The sequence below is a fragment of the Chamaea fasciata genome, unplaced genomic scaffold (assembly GCF_029207755.1).
Source record: "Chamaea fasciata isolate MVZ Bird 193981 ecotype frontalis unplaced genomic scaffold, bChaFas1.0.hap1 SCAF_1, whole genome shotgun sequence".
In the NCBI taxonomy this organism is placed as follows: domain Eukaryota; kingdom Metazoa; phylum Chordata; class Aves; order Passeriformes; family Sylviidae; genus Chamaea; species Chamaea fasciata.
In genome coordinates, this window is record NW_027094086.1 from 135171805 (window position 1) to 135186840 (window position 15036).

The following is a 15036-nucleotide window of genomic DNA, read 5'->3' on the forward strand; positions in this document are numbered from 1 at the left end:
AGTCTTGTGAATTGTTGTTCCAAACCAGGTGGTCTTGGAAGACATGGCCTGAGCCAAAGGTGAAGACCCAACCTTTGCAAGCCTCCTTCTGACCAAACCACATCTTAAAAGCCAGCTGTGGGGTTTGAGAGACACAGACTGCTACTCCAGAAAAGCCAAGCCCCTTTTATAGGTCCCCCAGTATTTACAGGTCTCTATTCTCTGTACAAAATTTTCTACTCAGACCCCTTTGCCCCAGTCCCCTTAGAAACAAAATCTTCTCAATTATCCTTCTTATGCTGTAATGTCCTTGTTATCTCTTTCAGCAGAAAAGCCCTTGTTACATCTTCCCTTGTCAGAGTGGTTGGTGTCAGAGGGTCAGAGTGACCAGACATAACACCTTCACTTCTGTTCTTGCCTAGAGTTCATCTCTCCCTTGGCGTTCACTGTACCAGGGCCAAAAGGTCTGTAGTGTTACCCAGTCCAGCTTGTGGAGCTGTCAGGTCTTACACAACAGCAGTCTCTTTGTCAAAATCTAGTTTCTTCTTTCTGGTTGGAGAAACATGAACCAATCCAAGAGCTGTCAGGCAGTTTGTTCTTCAGGCTGTTTGACTTAGTAGAACCTTTGGATTTCCTCATTCAGTGTTCTCAGAGATAACACCAGTGATCCCCACACATCTGAATCCAACTTTGAACATCTTGCCAGGCATGTGCACTTCCCTACAGCACTTAAGACAACAGCAGCCATCAGAATTGGAAAAGCCGGCTCCCCAGGGAAAAGTCCAGCAATCTATGCCACACAAACAAAGCAGATAACAGCTGGTGACATTTTGCCCAAAATAAGCTGAAAATTACCCAAAGTTTCTATCTACATGTATTTATATTGATATGGAATTTTTTAAATCCATACTTCATATTATTTACATATGGATTCTGTCTACATATATAAATATCTATGTGTATATATATATATATACATTCTATAAAAATTGTTAGCTCTTTATAAATATCAATAAGTATGTTTAAGCAACCATGAGACAGCATGTTTTTATCTACAACAGCAAACAGAGGCTCAAAAGGCATGGAGATAGTGCTTTACGCACATAGACTGCAGTAGGGTGAGAGACATCCACAGTTTCTGATGGAAAAGGAAGAAAATTAGTAAGATCCTAAATTTATAAATTCCAAAGCAGAAGAGACTATCAAGGAGCCAGAGGATGATTAGCTTATACGAGGAGAAGACTACGCATAGAACAACACACAAAGTGAAAGCCTATGGGTGTTCACTCTACAAGAATTCAAGTGTAGGCTCTGTAAGATTGAGACCAAACTGGCATTGACGGAGCACTGTTGAAATACACTTCCTTCTTTTAGAGGGGGAAAGATGTTTGGATGGCTGGCACTTCAAAGCTTTCAGCCTCCTGCTTTCAAACCGTAAGTTAGGGTCTCTAGTCACTAGATGCCTGACAGAATGGGGGTATTTCTCTCCCCCTTGCAGATTTCTCCCCCCCTCTCTATGACAGCTTAACTTTCAATAAGAACTAAATTCTTCTCTCTTTCACTAGCATGTAAGAATATGGATTAAGTTGCAAAATTTAATACACCCGATAGATGAAAATGTCAGCGTTCACCTTCATATTTCTTTTTTCTTAGCTGTAAAGTAGGGATAGTAAATTTAACAATACAGCTCACATGATTCATTAGGCTTCATTAGGATTTCCACAGATTGTATTTTTTAGCTACTGAGTGTTATTATTTTTATCTCTCTCCCTCTGATAAAGGGATTTAGAAGGTTTTTCAGCATATTTCTTATCGCGTTGGCCTTTTTTTTTCTTAAACTCAGACATTCAGAAACTGGTTCTTGAAAGCTCTGTGTAATATCTAGGTTGATAAAACATCTTGAGACTCCTCTAGGACAGTTCCAAGTGTTTTATGCATACACTACAATTAACATTCTTTGGTTTAAATTACAATACAACCTCAAATCCTACCTACCCCCCCCCCCCCCTCAGCTGAGAACCACAAATACATTTGTGGAGATAATCTGGAGGGGCCTGCAATTTATTACTCTAAATTCACATTCGCTAGAAGCTGTATGTAAGGAACGCTGTTAATGTTGTGAAGGCAAATATTTGAAAGTTAAATACCAGAATTAGAACCAATTCCAGAGTAACTTACCTCCTGTTGACTTAACATTAATGTCTAGATACAAAAGTAGGAGTTTTGCACTAGTCACTTAGAAGTTGCTTTACAGGGTTTTCTCACTTGAATAATTCAGTACCTTCAAGTATCAGCACAGATTTTTCAATTCTTTGTGAACAATTCTGCTTAATTCAACACCTCCCCCCCATCAATGCCATGACAAACCCACTGTATGCCTTATAGATGCCTCTTCTCAAATAATTGAGTTTATTACTTTCATGCCAAAATGAACAGATTTGTGGAATTTATGCAGTGGAGTTTCCTTTTGTACACAGTAATATTCTAGACCACGTGGACAATTTTAGGGCTTTAAATCACTAGAAGAACAACTAACAACTTTTTATGATACCACAAAATGACTGTATTGTGCTCTGGCTGTAAAAAGCTGATGTGAAAATTACAGCTGAGGTTTTACCTTGGTTGGGGTTCTTTTCTTTTCATTTGTGTTTTCAGGCTAGTCTGAGATGGATTTTCACCATGCCATGACAAGCAATGATAGCAATTGAACAGAACATTTCTTTACAATGAAAGTTTATATCCTTCAGTTTTGGCTAGTTCTGAACCCAAGGAAGTTAGTTCCTTAGCAAAATAAAAATCACAATAATTTTTTATTAAAACAAGTAAAAAAATATTATATATAAACATTTTATAAAATATTTTGAAGTCCTTTATTTCCTGCTTTCTTTGCAGATTTTGATCCGGTAAAAAGGCTTTCATAAGGGAAGCCCTAGCAGGTTACAGGGATAAAATATTTCCCCTACTTACTGGTTACTCTCTCAGGATTATCAAACTTCATTATCAGTTACAGCTTCTCTTCCCCTGCTGTTTTTTAACCCTAAAATTTTCCCATTACAGAGCACCCAGCGATGCTCTATGAACCACTCCTATTCCCAATTAAGCTCCACTTTACATGCTTTAGGTCTTAAATGATATACAGATGCCAGTTTGACCTTCTGCCCATTCTGTACATGTGGAAGCACTGGATGGATGGATTGTAAAAAAAATCACAAGGCCCTACAGTGCAGACAACCTGGCCCATCCTTCCTCCCCAGCCCAGGCAGGAGGACCCTGAGCAAGTTCCTTCAATGCTGTCTTGGCACCCTACTAAAGGCACAAGGACAGGGGCAGTAAATATTCAACCAATGGCTGTAAAAACATTATCCAAGATGAAAGTTGCAGTGTTACACTCAAATCTATATGCCATTTTCTTTTCTCTCCTTTTTATTTTTTTGGCAGGGGGAGGGTGGAGAGAAATCAAATTGCCCCCATCTGGGTTGCTGAGTAAAAGCACCTTTTTGGCATCTTTGAATTAGGTATTTTCAAAATGTTATTTTCCATCCCTAAATATATAGGGCAAACTAGATACTTCATTTAGATGAGCAGCTTTTGGGCATGAATGACAACAACTGTTCATATGGATTTTTATTATGCAGATTAAATACTCTCTAATTACACATAGTGGAATACTTCATAACAGTCTGCTGTGTTATGTCAATAATCCATTAAGATATGAATAGACGCTTGGTAAAACTTCTGCTGAAAGCAAATGAGCGTTTATAATCTTATTGGAGAAAGCACAACAATCCTATTGACAAGAGCCCGATGGGATTGCAGGAATACAGTCTCATGAGCTGCGCTTGAAATCCAAAGAAAGGTCCTGTGATGCTGACAAACTGTAAACTGTAAACTGCAAACTAAAGAAAGCACAGAATTTCAAAAGTAAACTTCTTTCTTTTTTTTTTTTCTAGATTAATTTCTCATGTGAGTAGGAGCAGCTCCACTAAGCCCTGTGATGCTTTATCTCTCCTTCCCATAAACAAGGTTAGACCTAATTTCCAATGTTTCTGTCTTCATCACATATTTAACCATACAGTGATAACTTTGGAGATTCTCTCAGTTCAGAACTAGAACAAGGACAGTTTGAGTCAGGAGATGATTCTGGAAGAGATAAGAAGGTATCAGAAGGTACCCTTGCTCTCTTCCACAATTTCACAGAATCATAGAATGTCCTGAGTTGGAAGCGACCCACAAGGATCACTGAAGTTCGTCTCCCGGGTCTGCACAGGACACCTCGAGAGTCACATCCTGTGCCTGAGAGCATTGTCCAAACACTTCTGGAACTCTGTCAGGCTTGGTGCTGTGACCACTGCCATGGGGAGCCTGCTCCAGTGCCCAGATACTGTCTGAGTGGAGAACCATTTCCTAATATCCAACCGAACCCTCCTCTGACACAACTTCATGCTATTCCCTCAGGTCTTGTCACTGGTCACCAGAGAGATCAGCATTTGCCCTTCTGCTTCTCCTTGTGTCCTCTGTGCCTGCTCTGGCCACCTCTCTAACACTGGGTCAAGCAGTCAGGGAAACTGGTTAAAAAAAGTCAGGAAGACTAAATCAGACAGGATGGATGATATTCAAAAATCATGATGATCAGAAACAGACATTTTAGAACACTGATTTAAATCCTAAACACAATGAGGTACAAAACAAACAAACCAAACACAAAGTTATTTGTAGTTTATATTGACTGACCCAAGAGCAGGAAGAGGTATTAACTTAAAAACACCAAAACTCATCAGCTGCTAATATAACTGTCCTGTAATATCCTTTTCAAACTGAGTATACTGCATCTGCTTGTAGCTCCAGTGTGACTACAACATTGATGTGCCTTCCCTCCATGCCACAAAGTATTCTCCTTTCTTCCCAGAGTTCTGTGTGGCTGTCACTGGAGCATCTATGCATTTTCCAACAAATATATGCAGGGGAAGATGTACTTTCTCAACATTAATTGCTCTGAAGAGTAGCAAGAAAAAGCAACACTACCTATCTGTGTCAGCAGTGACTGGTGCAAGAGGAAGGAGCCACTTGAGGCAGGGCAGAGAGACACAGCAGCTGGCAGACCTGGAACCAGCCACACAAGAAACCTGAGGGCAGAAAGTCAAGACAAAAGGGAGAATGGGAGGCAGGAGATACTGGATTTAGAGACCAGTTGGCTTTAGCCCGTGGGGAACATGGTATTTGATTAAGAACTATGTGAAGAGGAGTGACTAAGTGCAATGAGGTTTTTCAGTGGTATCACTAATTGCTATCAGACTATCAGAAATACTCATGAAGTGAGATTTGCAGTCACAAGTAGTGCATTCCATTAAATCAAATTATGATGGTTTGGAGAATAAGGGGTTGGACAGACAGACACTTCTTCTGGTCTTAAATAGAGCAATCTTCAACATTAGGTAGAAGTGCTAAGATTTACTGGCCATGAGATTCAAAACAGATACAGGTTCATAAAAGATTGGAGTTTCACAAAATCCCATTTGTGAAACTTCCTAATTTTAGGGAGCTTGATTTTTCTATCTCAATACAGTTGGTTTTGTTTACATGTGTGTTATATACCTGGAATTCCTGTGTGATCCCCAGAACAGACCAGTGTGAATGCTCAGAGGATACCCCTGCATTTCAAACGAGTACATTTGGGATAATTCTTGAAAAAGATCCTTTTTTTATTTCTTTGACAAAGTCGCGCAGTATATTATGCAAAAATAAAAGGGGGAAAGAGATGATTTGTCTTTTGATCCATCATTTGTTGGGTCCCTTACACACAGCTGGGAATACATGTCAACTGTATTTTGTTAGTTGGAAACACACAGCAGTTGGGTGGATCTTTACACTGGCTTTAGGGCAGGTTACATTTCTGCTCTTACCTCATTAACCTTTATTGCTAGTGCTTTAGTTTACCAGGATAAAGTTTGTTACTCTCCAATCCTGAGTTAGATTAAATAGGATGTTTTGTAGGCTGTCTAATTTCACTGTATTCCTCTCCTTAGCTCAGTATTGTAGTTTGTTACTCATTTTGAATAAAGCAGCCTCCAGATGAACCAAATAAAGCTTATTTACAATCTATTAGCAATAAAGGCCTATACAAACAACAACAAAAAAATACAGGTTGCTTTTATTTGTCTTTTGATTTCCAAGTCTTTGGAGCATACATGAACATGGCTTGTAGCATTGTTCTGCAGGCAGGGACTTACTTCAAATTTAATTAAAGTTGGAATTCCCGCTGTAATCATATGAATTTAAGAGTTAGGGCTGTAAAAAAATTACTAAATATTTTCTGACTCTCAGCTGAATTGTGAGTTATCAACACTGAACTGCAGAGCTGCATGATTCACTGTGAAATTGATTTTATCACATGGTTCCACAATGCATCCTATGGGGGTTTTTTTCATATTTTCCCATGCATTTTTAATGCATTGCCTGATCTTTGGGTACAAATTCCTTTCCCTTCAGCAAATTCTGACTTTCTAAACACTTGAGCAGTTTCAAACACCTGATACTTAATTTTCATCAGTCTTCTAGGGAAATATTTTTGCCTCTCACATGTGGATATCTTTCTGCTAAAATTATATCTTTCTGAAGTACACTATTCAATCTCAAAACATGAGGAGTTGAAGGGCTAAAAGCTAGATCTCTGTCATTATAGACAGAAGCAGATATAATTTTCTTATAAAACTCAGTGCTTGCTTCTGTCACTGGCAAGACAGTAACAGGTATTCACCATATAAAAGTTTACACTTTCATTAAGAGAAGAACCATACAAAGTTATTTTAGAACCAGTTTGTCTTCAAATTCTGCTACTCAAATTCTCTCACAGGCCTTAAATGCATTTCTTCAGGCACATTCATTCTGTTGACACCAGTGTAATTCCACACTGTAACACATTTAAATGCTTCGCAGAATCATGGCCCTACAAACATGGCCCTATAGGTGAAGAATCCCAAAGCATCCTAACTGTAATATAGCTGAAATTCTACTTTAAAAAGAAGTGACTGTGATTCCAGATGTGTGTGTGCATGTGTACAGATATATATATAAAGGTCATATGACAAATCAGCTTTTATTAATACTTGTTTGGAAGGATATATACATGCACACATGACCAGCTGAGTTTTATAGAGGCTCTATTGTCCAACCATACAGTGGCCAAAACACAATTATTTTTTTAACAATCAGGATAACCACACTCCCTATTTACTTGGGTAATTGGCTAAATGGCATAATTCAGCTTCATATTTTAAAAAATGAGGGGTTTATATTAAATAATTTGAGATAAATCGTGGACTGCTTGAAGGACTGTAAACAATTAATAATGATAAATAGGCTGCAATTTGTTGAAATAGATGCAAAGAGGTATCTGGGGAGATACTGAAGACGTCAGTGTTGAAACAAATTTACTATAAGCATAAATGTTCTAAAAGGGGCAGTTGAATAAATGAGTAAATGATATATCTTTAAATTTCAATGTAAGTGAAGATAAGGGGAAAGAACCATAGTAATTGAAAAAACGTAGCAGCATGAGGTTACTTCAACGGAAATGTAAGATAATAATATAAGAAAGATTAATCACAATCATAATTATCTTCTCCTCACACAATTATCTTCCTATATAGTTATTGTTTAAAATAGATTAAATAACTTAAGGCACTGCTGGCTTCAAAAGCCTGATATACAGGTTGTTAAAATGAAAGGGAGTCTTTCCCTTCATGTCAGTAACTTTGGTTCCAGCCTGACAAAAACTTTTGTACTTAGGATGGAGTTAATGTAAAGAGTAATAGAACCCAAAAGATGTTAAGGAATATGGTTAATGATAAGGTGATCAAAAATGACAGAATCTCCCTGCAGTGGCACAATAACACTACAATGAGAATTAAGTCACATCAGTATTTGTGACACAGGTTAGGGTAAAATGCTTCAAGTAACCTTACATTGTGTAGTTCTCTTCTTCCATCAAAGCAGGAGTACACACAGTGAGAGTTTTGGGATTATTACTTAACATACAAACTTCAGAAAAATAAGGTTTTTTTCCTATGCATTTACTTCATGTTGGAGGACAGAGCTATAGGAATACAAACAGCTGAAGAGAGGTTTATGTTAAAATATGAACCTAGGAAATTTAATTTTCAAATAATATAATCTTCTCGAATCTGATGTGCTAAGCATAATAAATGAACAAGCGTGCAGTACTTTATGCATAAGCGAAAATAAATCAGTGCAAAGTTCCTCCAATTCATCTGGTCAAGAAGACTTATTAGACAAGGTCATATTATATGAAAATCAATCTTCGTAGACTGAATCTGATTTGCATTAGTAGATAAATGTTTACCATAATTTCAAATCAAGAGCAAGACTCTACAGTAATTCCTTCATCCACGCTCATGGTCCGTCATACCCAGGGACACACTGTTACCCAGGCTGTGCTTGTGCTTGGCTCAGCCAAGAAGAGCTCTGCAGAAATGCAGCTCAAAGCAGAGACATGGAAATCACTTTTGTCTGACTGCGGGGAAAACACCCTGTCCTGAGTTAACCTAAACCTATTTTTCAGTCAATTAGAAACAAGTCTAACAAAACACATTGTTTTCCTCTGTCCTCTCTTATACCTCCAACAGTAAGAAAATCTGCCCTCCAGTCCTTCTCACTTGACTAGATGAGGAATTTCACTCGCTCTCCCATTTCAGAGAACTATACTAGACATGGTCTCCAGTCTGCCAGTAGTTTGTCACCCTGCAACAGACTCATCTTCCTCAGTTGTGTGGACTGTATTCAGGTGTGCCTTTGAATCTAGTCCAAAAAGGATTCCGGAATAAATTCAGAAAATGCCAAACTGATTTTCTTTTTTATAAACTAAAACTATTTTCCAGTTTCAGCTCACATTTGCAAATAAGTTTGGTTGTCCTCAAATTTCTTGTGGTGGCCAAGTAAATAACTGAAAATCCTAAGTCCCGATTTTAGTTCCAACCATGTATTTATTCCCCCACCCTCCCCTTCAGTCCTGGTCTAGGTAAAGGCCAAAACACCTTGTAGTGCAACTCTAGTATGACACCAAGATACCACATCCTAAACTGCTCTAGATTACGCTGCAGCAAAAGGCTGAGCACTCTGTTTCAAGTATTAAATTGCAGTGCACAGAAGGTAGAGGGCTGGTGAGGGATACTCACATGAGGGAATGCTTAAGTAATTTTTAAGATGGCTTCAGCACCCAGCGCAGCCATAGGCCAGGTCCAGAATAAAACTACCACATCTGAAGTGCAACTAGGGTAAGATTTCTGACCTCTTTACACTTCCTAGTAAGTTTCTCTGCACTGGCCTTTATTCTGATTTTTCCTGTGGTGGCTTTACACTGATATAACTCTACTGGTGGGAAATAGAGTTGCTCCAGATTTCACCTGGCATCAGACCTCTCTGAACGACACTTTCTCAACAACTGTAGGACAGTCCTGGGTCACAGGAAGGCATCTACCCCCCTGAGCTGTAAGTTCAACCTGTCAAATGAGGTTAGCCCTAAGAGAGACTGTACACTTGCCCTCAGGAAAGCCAGCAGGGCTGGAGGGTGGTCATCACCCTCAAAGGATGAGGGTTTCTGGAAGCATCCCCCTGCTGAATGTCCACCTTTGAAACCCTGTCTGGATTCAGCAGTAACAGCTGTACTGAATTTTCTGTCCTAAACTTTTATTAATTAAAAAGCTTTAAAATCTGAATATGACTCTGGATTTCTCAAATTCAAATAAGAAGGCTTTTCACATTTGGGCCAAACTCTATTGCAAGCTGTCTGGCTGTGACACAAACAGTGGCCCTACGCCAATGAAATGTGGTGTGTGTCGTGCTGCAGTCTGAGCTGTCTTCTTGGGAGGCTGGGAAAGCCTGGAACAGCTGTGTCATTTTAATTTACTTACTCTTTCCAGATTTTTTCTAGCGCCATAGCTACTTTCTGCTCTGTTAGATACATGATAAATTACTAGAAACTACTTTTAAAATTAAGCAAAACATGTAATGGATGCCGGTAAACTGGTGCCAGAGAGCCCAGTCCACTGCAGGAGTGCAGCTGTTGACCTGATCAGTACTTCCTTGTCACCTTTACCCTTTTTTCCTCCTCTTCTCTCCCCCTCTTTACTCTTTTCTTCTGTGTGCTAAAGAAAAGATGACTTGCTAGTCAAACTCACCTCCCTGTCTTGCTCACCTCGCAGGCCAAACTCCACAGGCCCTGCCGTGGGGTCATGCACTAATCAGAGGCACCTCCCCATGATCTGGGGAGGACTTCTCCACCTCCATCTCTGACTGACACTCCACAGGATCCTGTTAGATTACAGTTTTGTAATTAATGGAACTAGAAATTGCTTAAGAAAAGACAGTTCTCACCTACAACCTGCAAAGTACCCCCTGCAGAACCATCTCTTGGTAATTAAGAGCCTTCTTTGTTAGCAGTCTAGAAGACCTTTCCCAAAGCAATCAATCCATTTCACCTGTAACAGCAGGCACCTTGTGAAAAAATAAGAGGTCAGGCATGGGAGCTAAAGAATATGTGACATCTATGCTGTTCTGCTAACAGTGTCTGTTCCTCCTCTTCCCCATGCCACAGGAGAGAATTGGGATGGGCAGGGCTGGAGCAGAAAAGTGGAAAAAAGCCATTGGTAGGGCTTATAATGGCGGTCCCACCCATCCCTGCTGAGTACAGTCATCCTGCCTACATCCACGGTGTTCAGCCACTGCGGCTGTGCTCAGGCTTGGGTGTGCTGAGCCGAATGACAAAGGTCAGGTACCTGCAAACTGTCACCCCAAGCCGTCTTTGCTTTCTCTGCTTGTACCCACGCGTCCTGGTTCTGGCCGGGACACAGTAAATTTTTGCAGCAGCTGTGAGGGGGAGAAGCCTGGAGCTGTGGGTGGTGTCTAGGCTGTCACCGACATTCTCTACCACTGGCATCTCCACCCGGGGTGTAGGGGACTACTACTTCCAAGACTAGGGGCATGGCGGGAGTGGGAAACCTGTCTGCCATCGTTCAATGTTGCATGTAAATCACCCTCTCTTTTGTACCCTTTTGTTAGTAATATTGTTGCTGTTACTGTGTCTTTCTTGTCTCATTGGTTACCTCACTGTTTCCAACAAACTGTTCGTAACTCATTACCTGTGCCTTTTGGCTCTCTCACCAGTGTGGGTAAGGAACAGCTGTGGTTTTCTTTTTAGTGGGAATACTAAACTGGGGACTACCATTCCTAATCTGTGGCACCGTGCTATATTTTGGCAGGAACAAATGTAGGCTGATCAGTCAATACATTTTTGAATGGCCCCTGGTACTCACAACATTTTCAAAGCATTGCTGAAACTCTTTTGGATTGGAAAGACGGCCAGTCCAGGTGTCTGCTTAAACAGCAAACAAGCAGAAGATGGGACATGGCTTAACATCTCATCTCCACCAAATCCTTACGACAGGGAATACACACCTTGCACTACAAGAGGACAATTTTGGGTTCTGAGAAACTTAGGAGAGTATTTATAATTTTTATTTTATATTTCCACTGACCAGGCAACCTTTAAGGACCATATCTGTCATGACAGTGAGATATCATGGTTTTGTTCACATAGAACATTTATCCCGTAAAAAACTTCCAGACAGTGACAGAGACTTACATCTCTTCTGCTCTCCAGATTCCCACTTTCTGGGCAGCCAACACAGCTCCCAGAGACAAGCTCTGGAGAAGAGAGAAAGGGAAAACCAGAGAAGTGTTGTGATGCTCCAGCTGGTGCTCACAGCAGTGAGATGCTGAGGGCAGGACAGGGATGGTGGGTGGGTTATTGAGAATGAGTGCGGATGTAACTGAGGCCCAGCACAGGATGGCTGGGCTGATCCTGGCCCTGGGGAGATGGAGCTGGGCCGTGAAAACTGAACTCTGCTCTGCGGTCCTACTCAGCTTGTGCCTGGGTTTCTTGCCCAAAGACCCCTCAGGACCTCTCTGCCCTGGGGCTGGGCTGCCAGCCAGGACCCAGGCACCATGTCAGTGACAAGTGAACTGCCAGTGCAACTCTGTATTTCAGGTATTGTTCTTCCGGATCCTCAGTTCCCTCACTAAATATTGAAATAAAGACATCTTGAGATGATCCTGTACTTTACCACAACTACCTCCTGAAAATTAAAACCTGTGGCAGTTCTTTAACTAATCCATCCAGATAGAAGCAGATCAAAACTCCCAACAGTGTCAATGCCCACCTCTGGCCTCACCCCTGTGCCACTGCTTTCCAGTTAATTTATGTGAGAGGAAAGGCCCTTGGGAACTGGGCTTTAATACCACAGCTGTAATCTTCTCTGAGGCCAGGAAAGAATCCTGCTCAGGGATTTGATGTCTGCAGAGCTGTGTTGTAGTCTTGTCTGGTCTTATATTGTCTCTATATTTTTTAAGTTGTTTTATATTTTCTTACTCTTATTATGAAAAAAAAAAGCTTTTTTTTCCAAATAAAGAATATAATGTACATATAGATTATTTGCCTAAGAGATCAATATAAATTAATAGATACAAATTTCTGATGCATATTAGAAAAATAAAGAGGCCAATTAATTTGTTTTAACGTAGAAGACAGAAGAGTTACTGACAAATTAAAACTTGGAATTGATGATTTCCTGTTGCTGAGGTATCAGAGCACAGGAAGAAATCAGAATTCTTCCCAGACTTCAACATTTGAGGGATTGCAATTGCCTTGCTGAAAAATTTGCTGTTCAGCCCTACTGCGTCCTCTCTGAAACACACTGAATGAACCCATCATTAAACGTTTAAGACAGAAATACTTTAATTTTTTTTGCTTTATAGCTAATCAAGATCATTTTGGTTGAAAACCCACACACCTCTCTAACAGTAAAAGTTCTGTTCAGATATCTTGAGCTTCTGCCGTCTCCTCCAGACTTTCTGCATGGCTTGAGTGGTGGGCTGTATATTCAAACCATGTACAACAATATTTCTTACAGATGTCAAACATATGCAGCAGGAAAATGAACAGTATGGCAGACTAAGTGACTATGTAAAAGTCACTTTTGTGTTAAAGGAAGTCCCCTTTTACAGTGAATAGAAAGAACTGGTAAAGGACTTGGAGCTACAGAAAAAAAATACCGCTCCTTGCTGTCACATTTCTGCTTTGTTCAGGGATCAGGACTGTCTGTGCATGGTCTCTGAAAATAATCATAACAGCATCAAAGAAACACATTATTCCACCAGTAATTTCTTATTGCAAAAAATACTCTTATGAAGCTGATTTTTGGTTAACCACTCAGGTCAAATACATGAATAGTCTTTTTTTCTAGGTCTTGTATTATTAAAGGTCTTATAAAATGTCTTCTTGATTGCTCCCTTTGACCACAGGCAAGGGCTTTTCAGTTTCCTTGCTTTAGCGATAAACAGAATCTCAGAATATTCTGCTTTGGAAGGAACCTACAAGGATCATCAAGTCCAACTCTTAAATGAATGGCACATGCATGGATCAAACCCACAACCTTGGCATTATTAGCACCAGGATCTGACCAGATGAGCTGATTTCAGGGTTGGGAGTGGCTACATTTCTTCACATTCTCATGAGATCAGAGTAAGTCCCTAAGCAGTTGCCTGGGGAGGCAAGTCATGCTTTTACCTCTGATGGCTGCAAAGTTCACGGCCTCGCATCCTTCTTGTGGCACAGACACCGTGACCTTGGACAGGCACTTCCCTGAAGTCTCATGCTGGAACTCCAAAGAAAAAGACAATGAGCAGCATACAGGCTTTTGAGAGTGAATGCAGCAATTTTTAATCTAAACTTATGCTTTAAGAGGTGGAGTGGGACAGCACAAATTAGCGTGATGTTTCCACGAGCAGGTAAAGGTATTGCTAGTGGGTTTTTCCCGTAGATTCTGAATTAAGGTAGCTCAGTTTTTCTGTCTTTGAACCTTGCGTGTGGTTCGGCTTCTGCTGGGCAATCAGGCTAATCCTCAGTTTTCCCCACACACCTTAGAATGTATCATGAATCATGTGCACTTCTTTATAAAGGTCTCATTCTCACCCTGATTTTAGCCCTTCATCACCTTGTAATTAGAATAGGGCCTGTATTACAGTTTGCTACTACATTTCCAAACTGTACACAACTTGCACACTATACAAGAGAATTTCTTTGCAAATTCCTGGACCTTTTTTTTAAAATAGTCAATTCAAAGAGAAACAGAAACATAATTTTTGCAACATCATGTAATTTATACACATACACATATTACTTGACCCTAGTGCATGTCTTTTGTGTGCTAATGTGCAGAGTGTACCTCAGTCATGTTCTTATTGTTACACAAGAGCAAACAAACAGTTGAGTGCTACGTAGTTGTGTGTTTCTCTAATAAGTGATTACCCACAGAATATTACTGACCCCTATTTCGTTCATACCGACTTGTAATTGATATCCCACTGCCTGATTATAGCGAACACTCATCTGCTGATGATTAATTTTAGAAGATTCCACCTGAAAATGTGGTGTTTGCCATGATAGAGTGGGCAGAAAGTCAGTGCTGCTGGCATCCACACTTCTGCCCTAAGCATGTCTTTTCTCCTTCAGCCAAGGACCAGGAACAAAACCTTCATTGCAAGACCCTACACAATCGCACCTAATCAAGATGACACAAATCCTGAGCACGGATTATGGAATACATACAGAGAACTCTCAGGTCACTTCACAGCGATTACATGAGTTATGCAAATACAGGAGAAAATGATAAATTTATCAACATATTTGAAAAACAAAAAAAAGGAGCAGTTCTCATGAGTGCAATGGAAAGGCCAGATCAAAGCAGCAGCCCATGAGCCAGAGCTGGCTGCCAGAACTGTGTCAGCTGGCATATTAACTCCCCAAGCACCTCCACATGCCCAAACACTTACTCTGTAAACTGTCAGCCCACCTGTGTTGGAGGAGAACCCTGCTCTGATGGAGCTCCAGAGATCAGCTTACAGGGGTGCCCCAAAGCTGACATTTGGCTCATGGCACTGAAAAGGCTAAGCCAGCCTAGGCTGGATTTTTATAAATGACTGGCT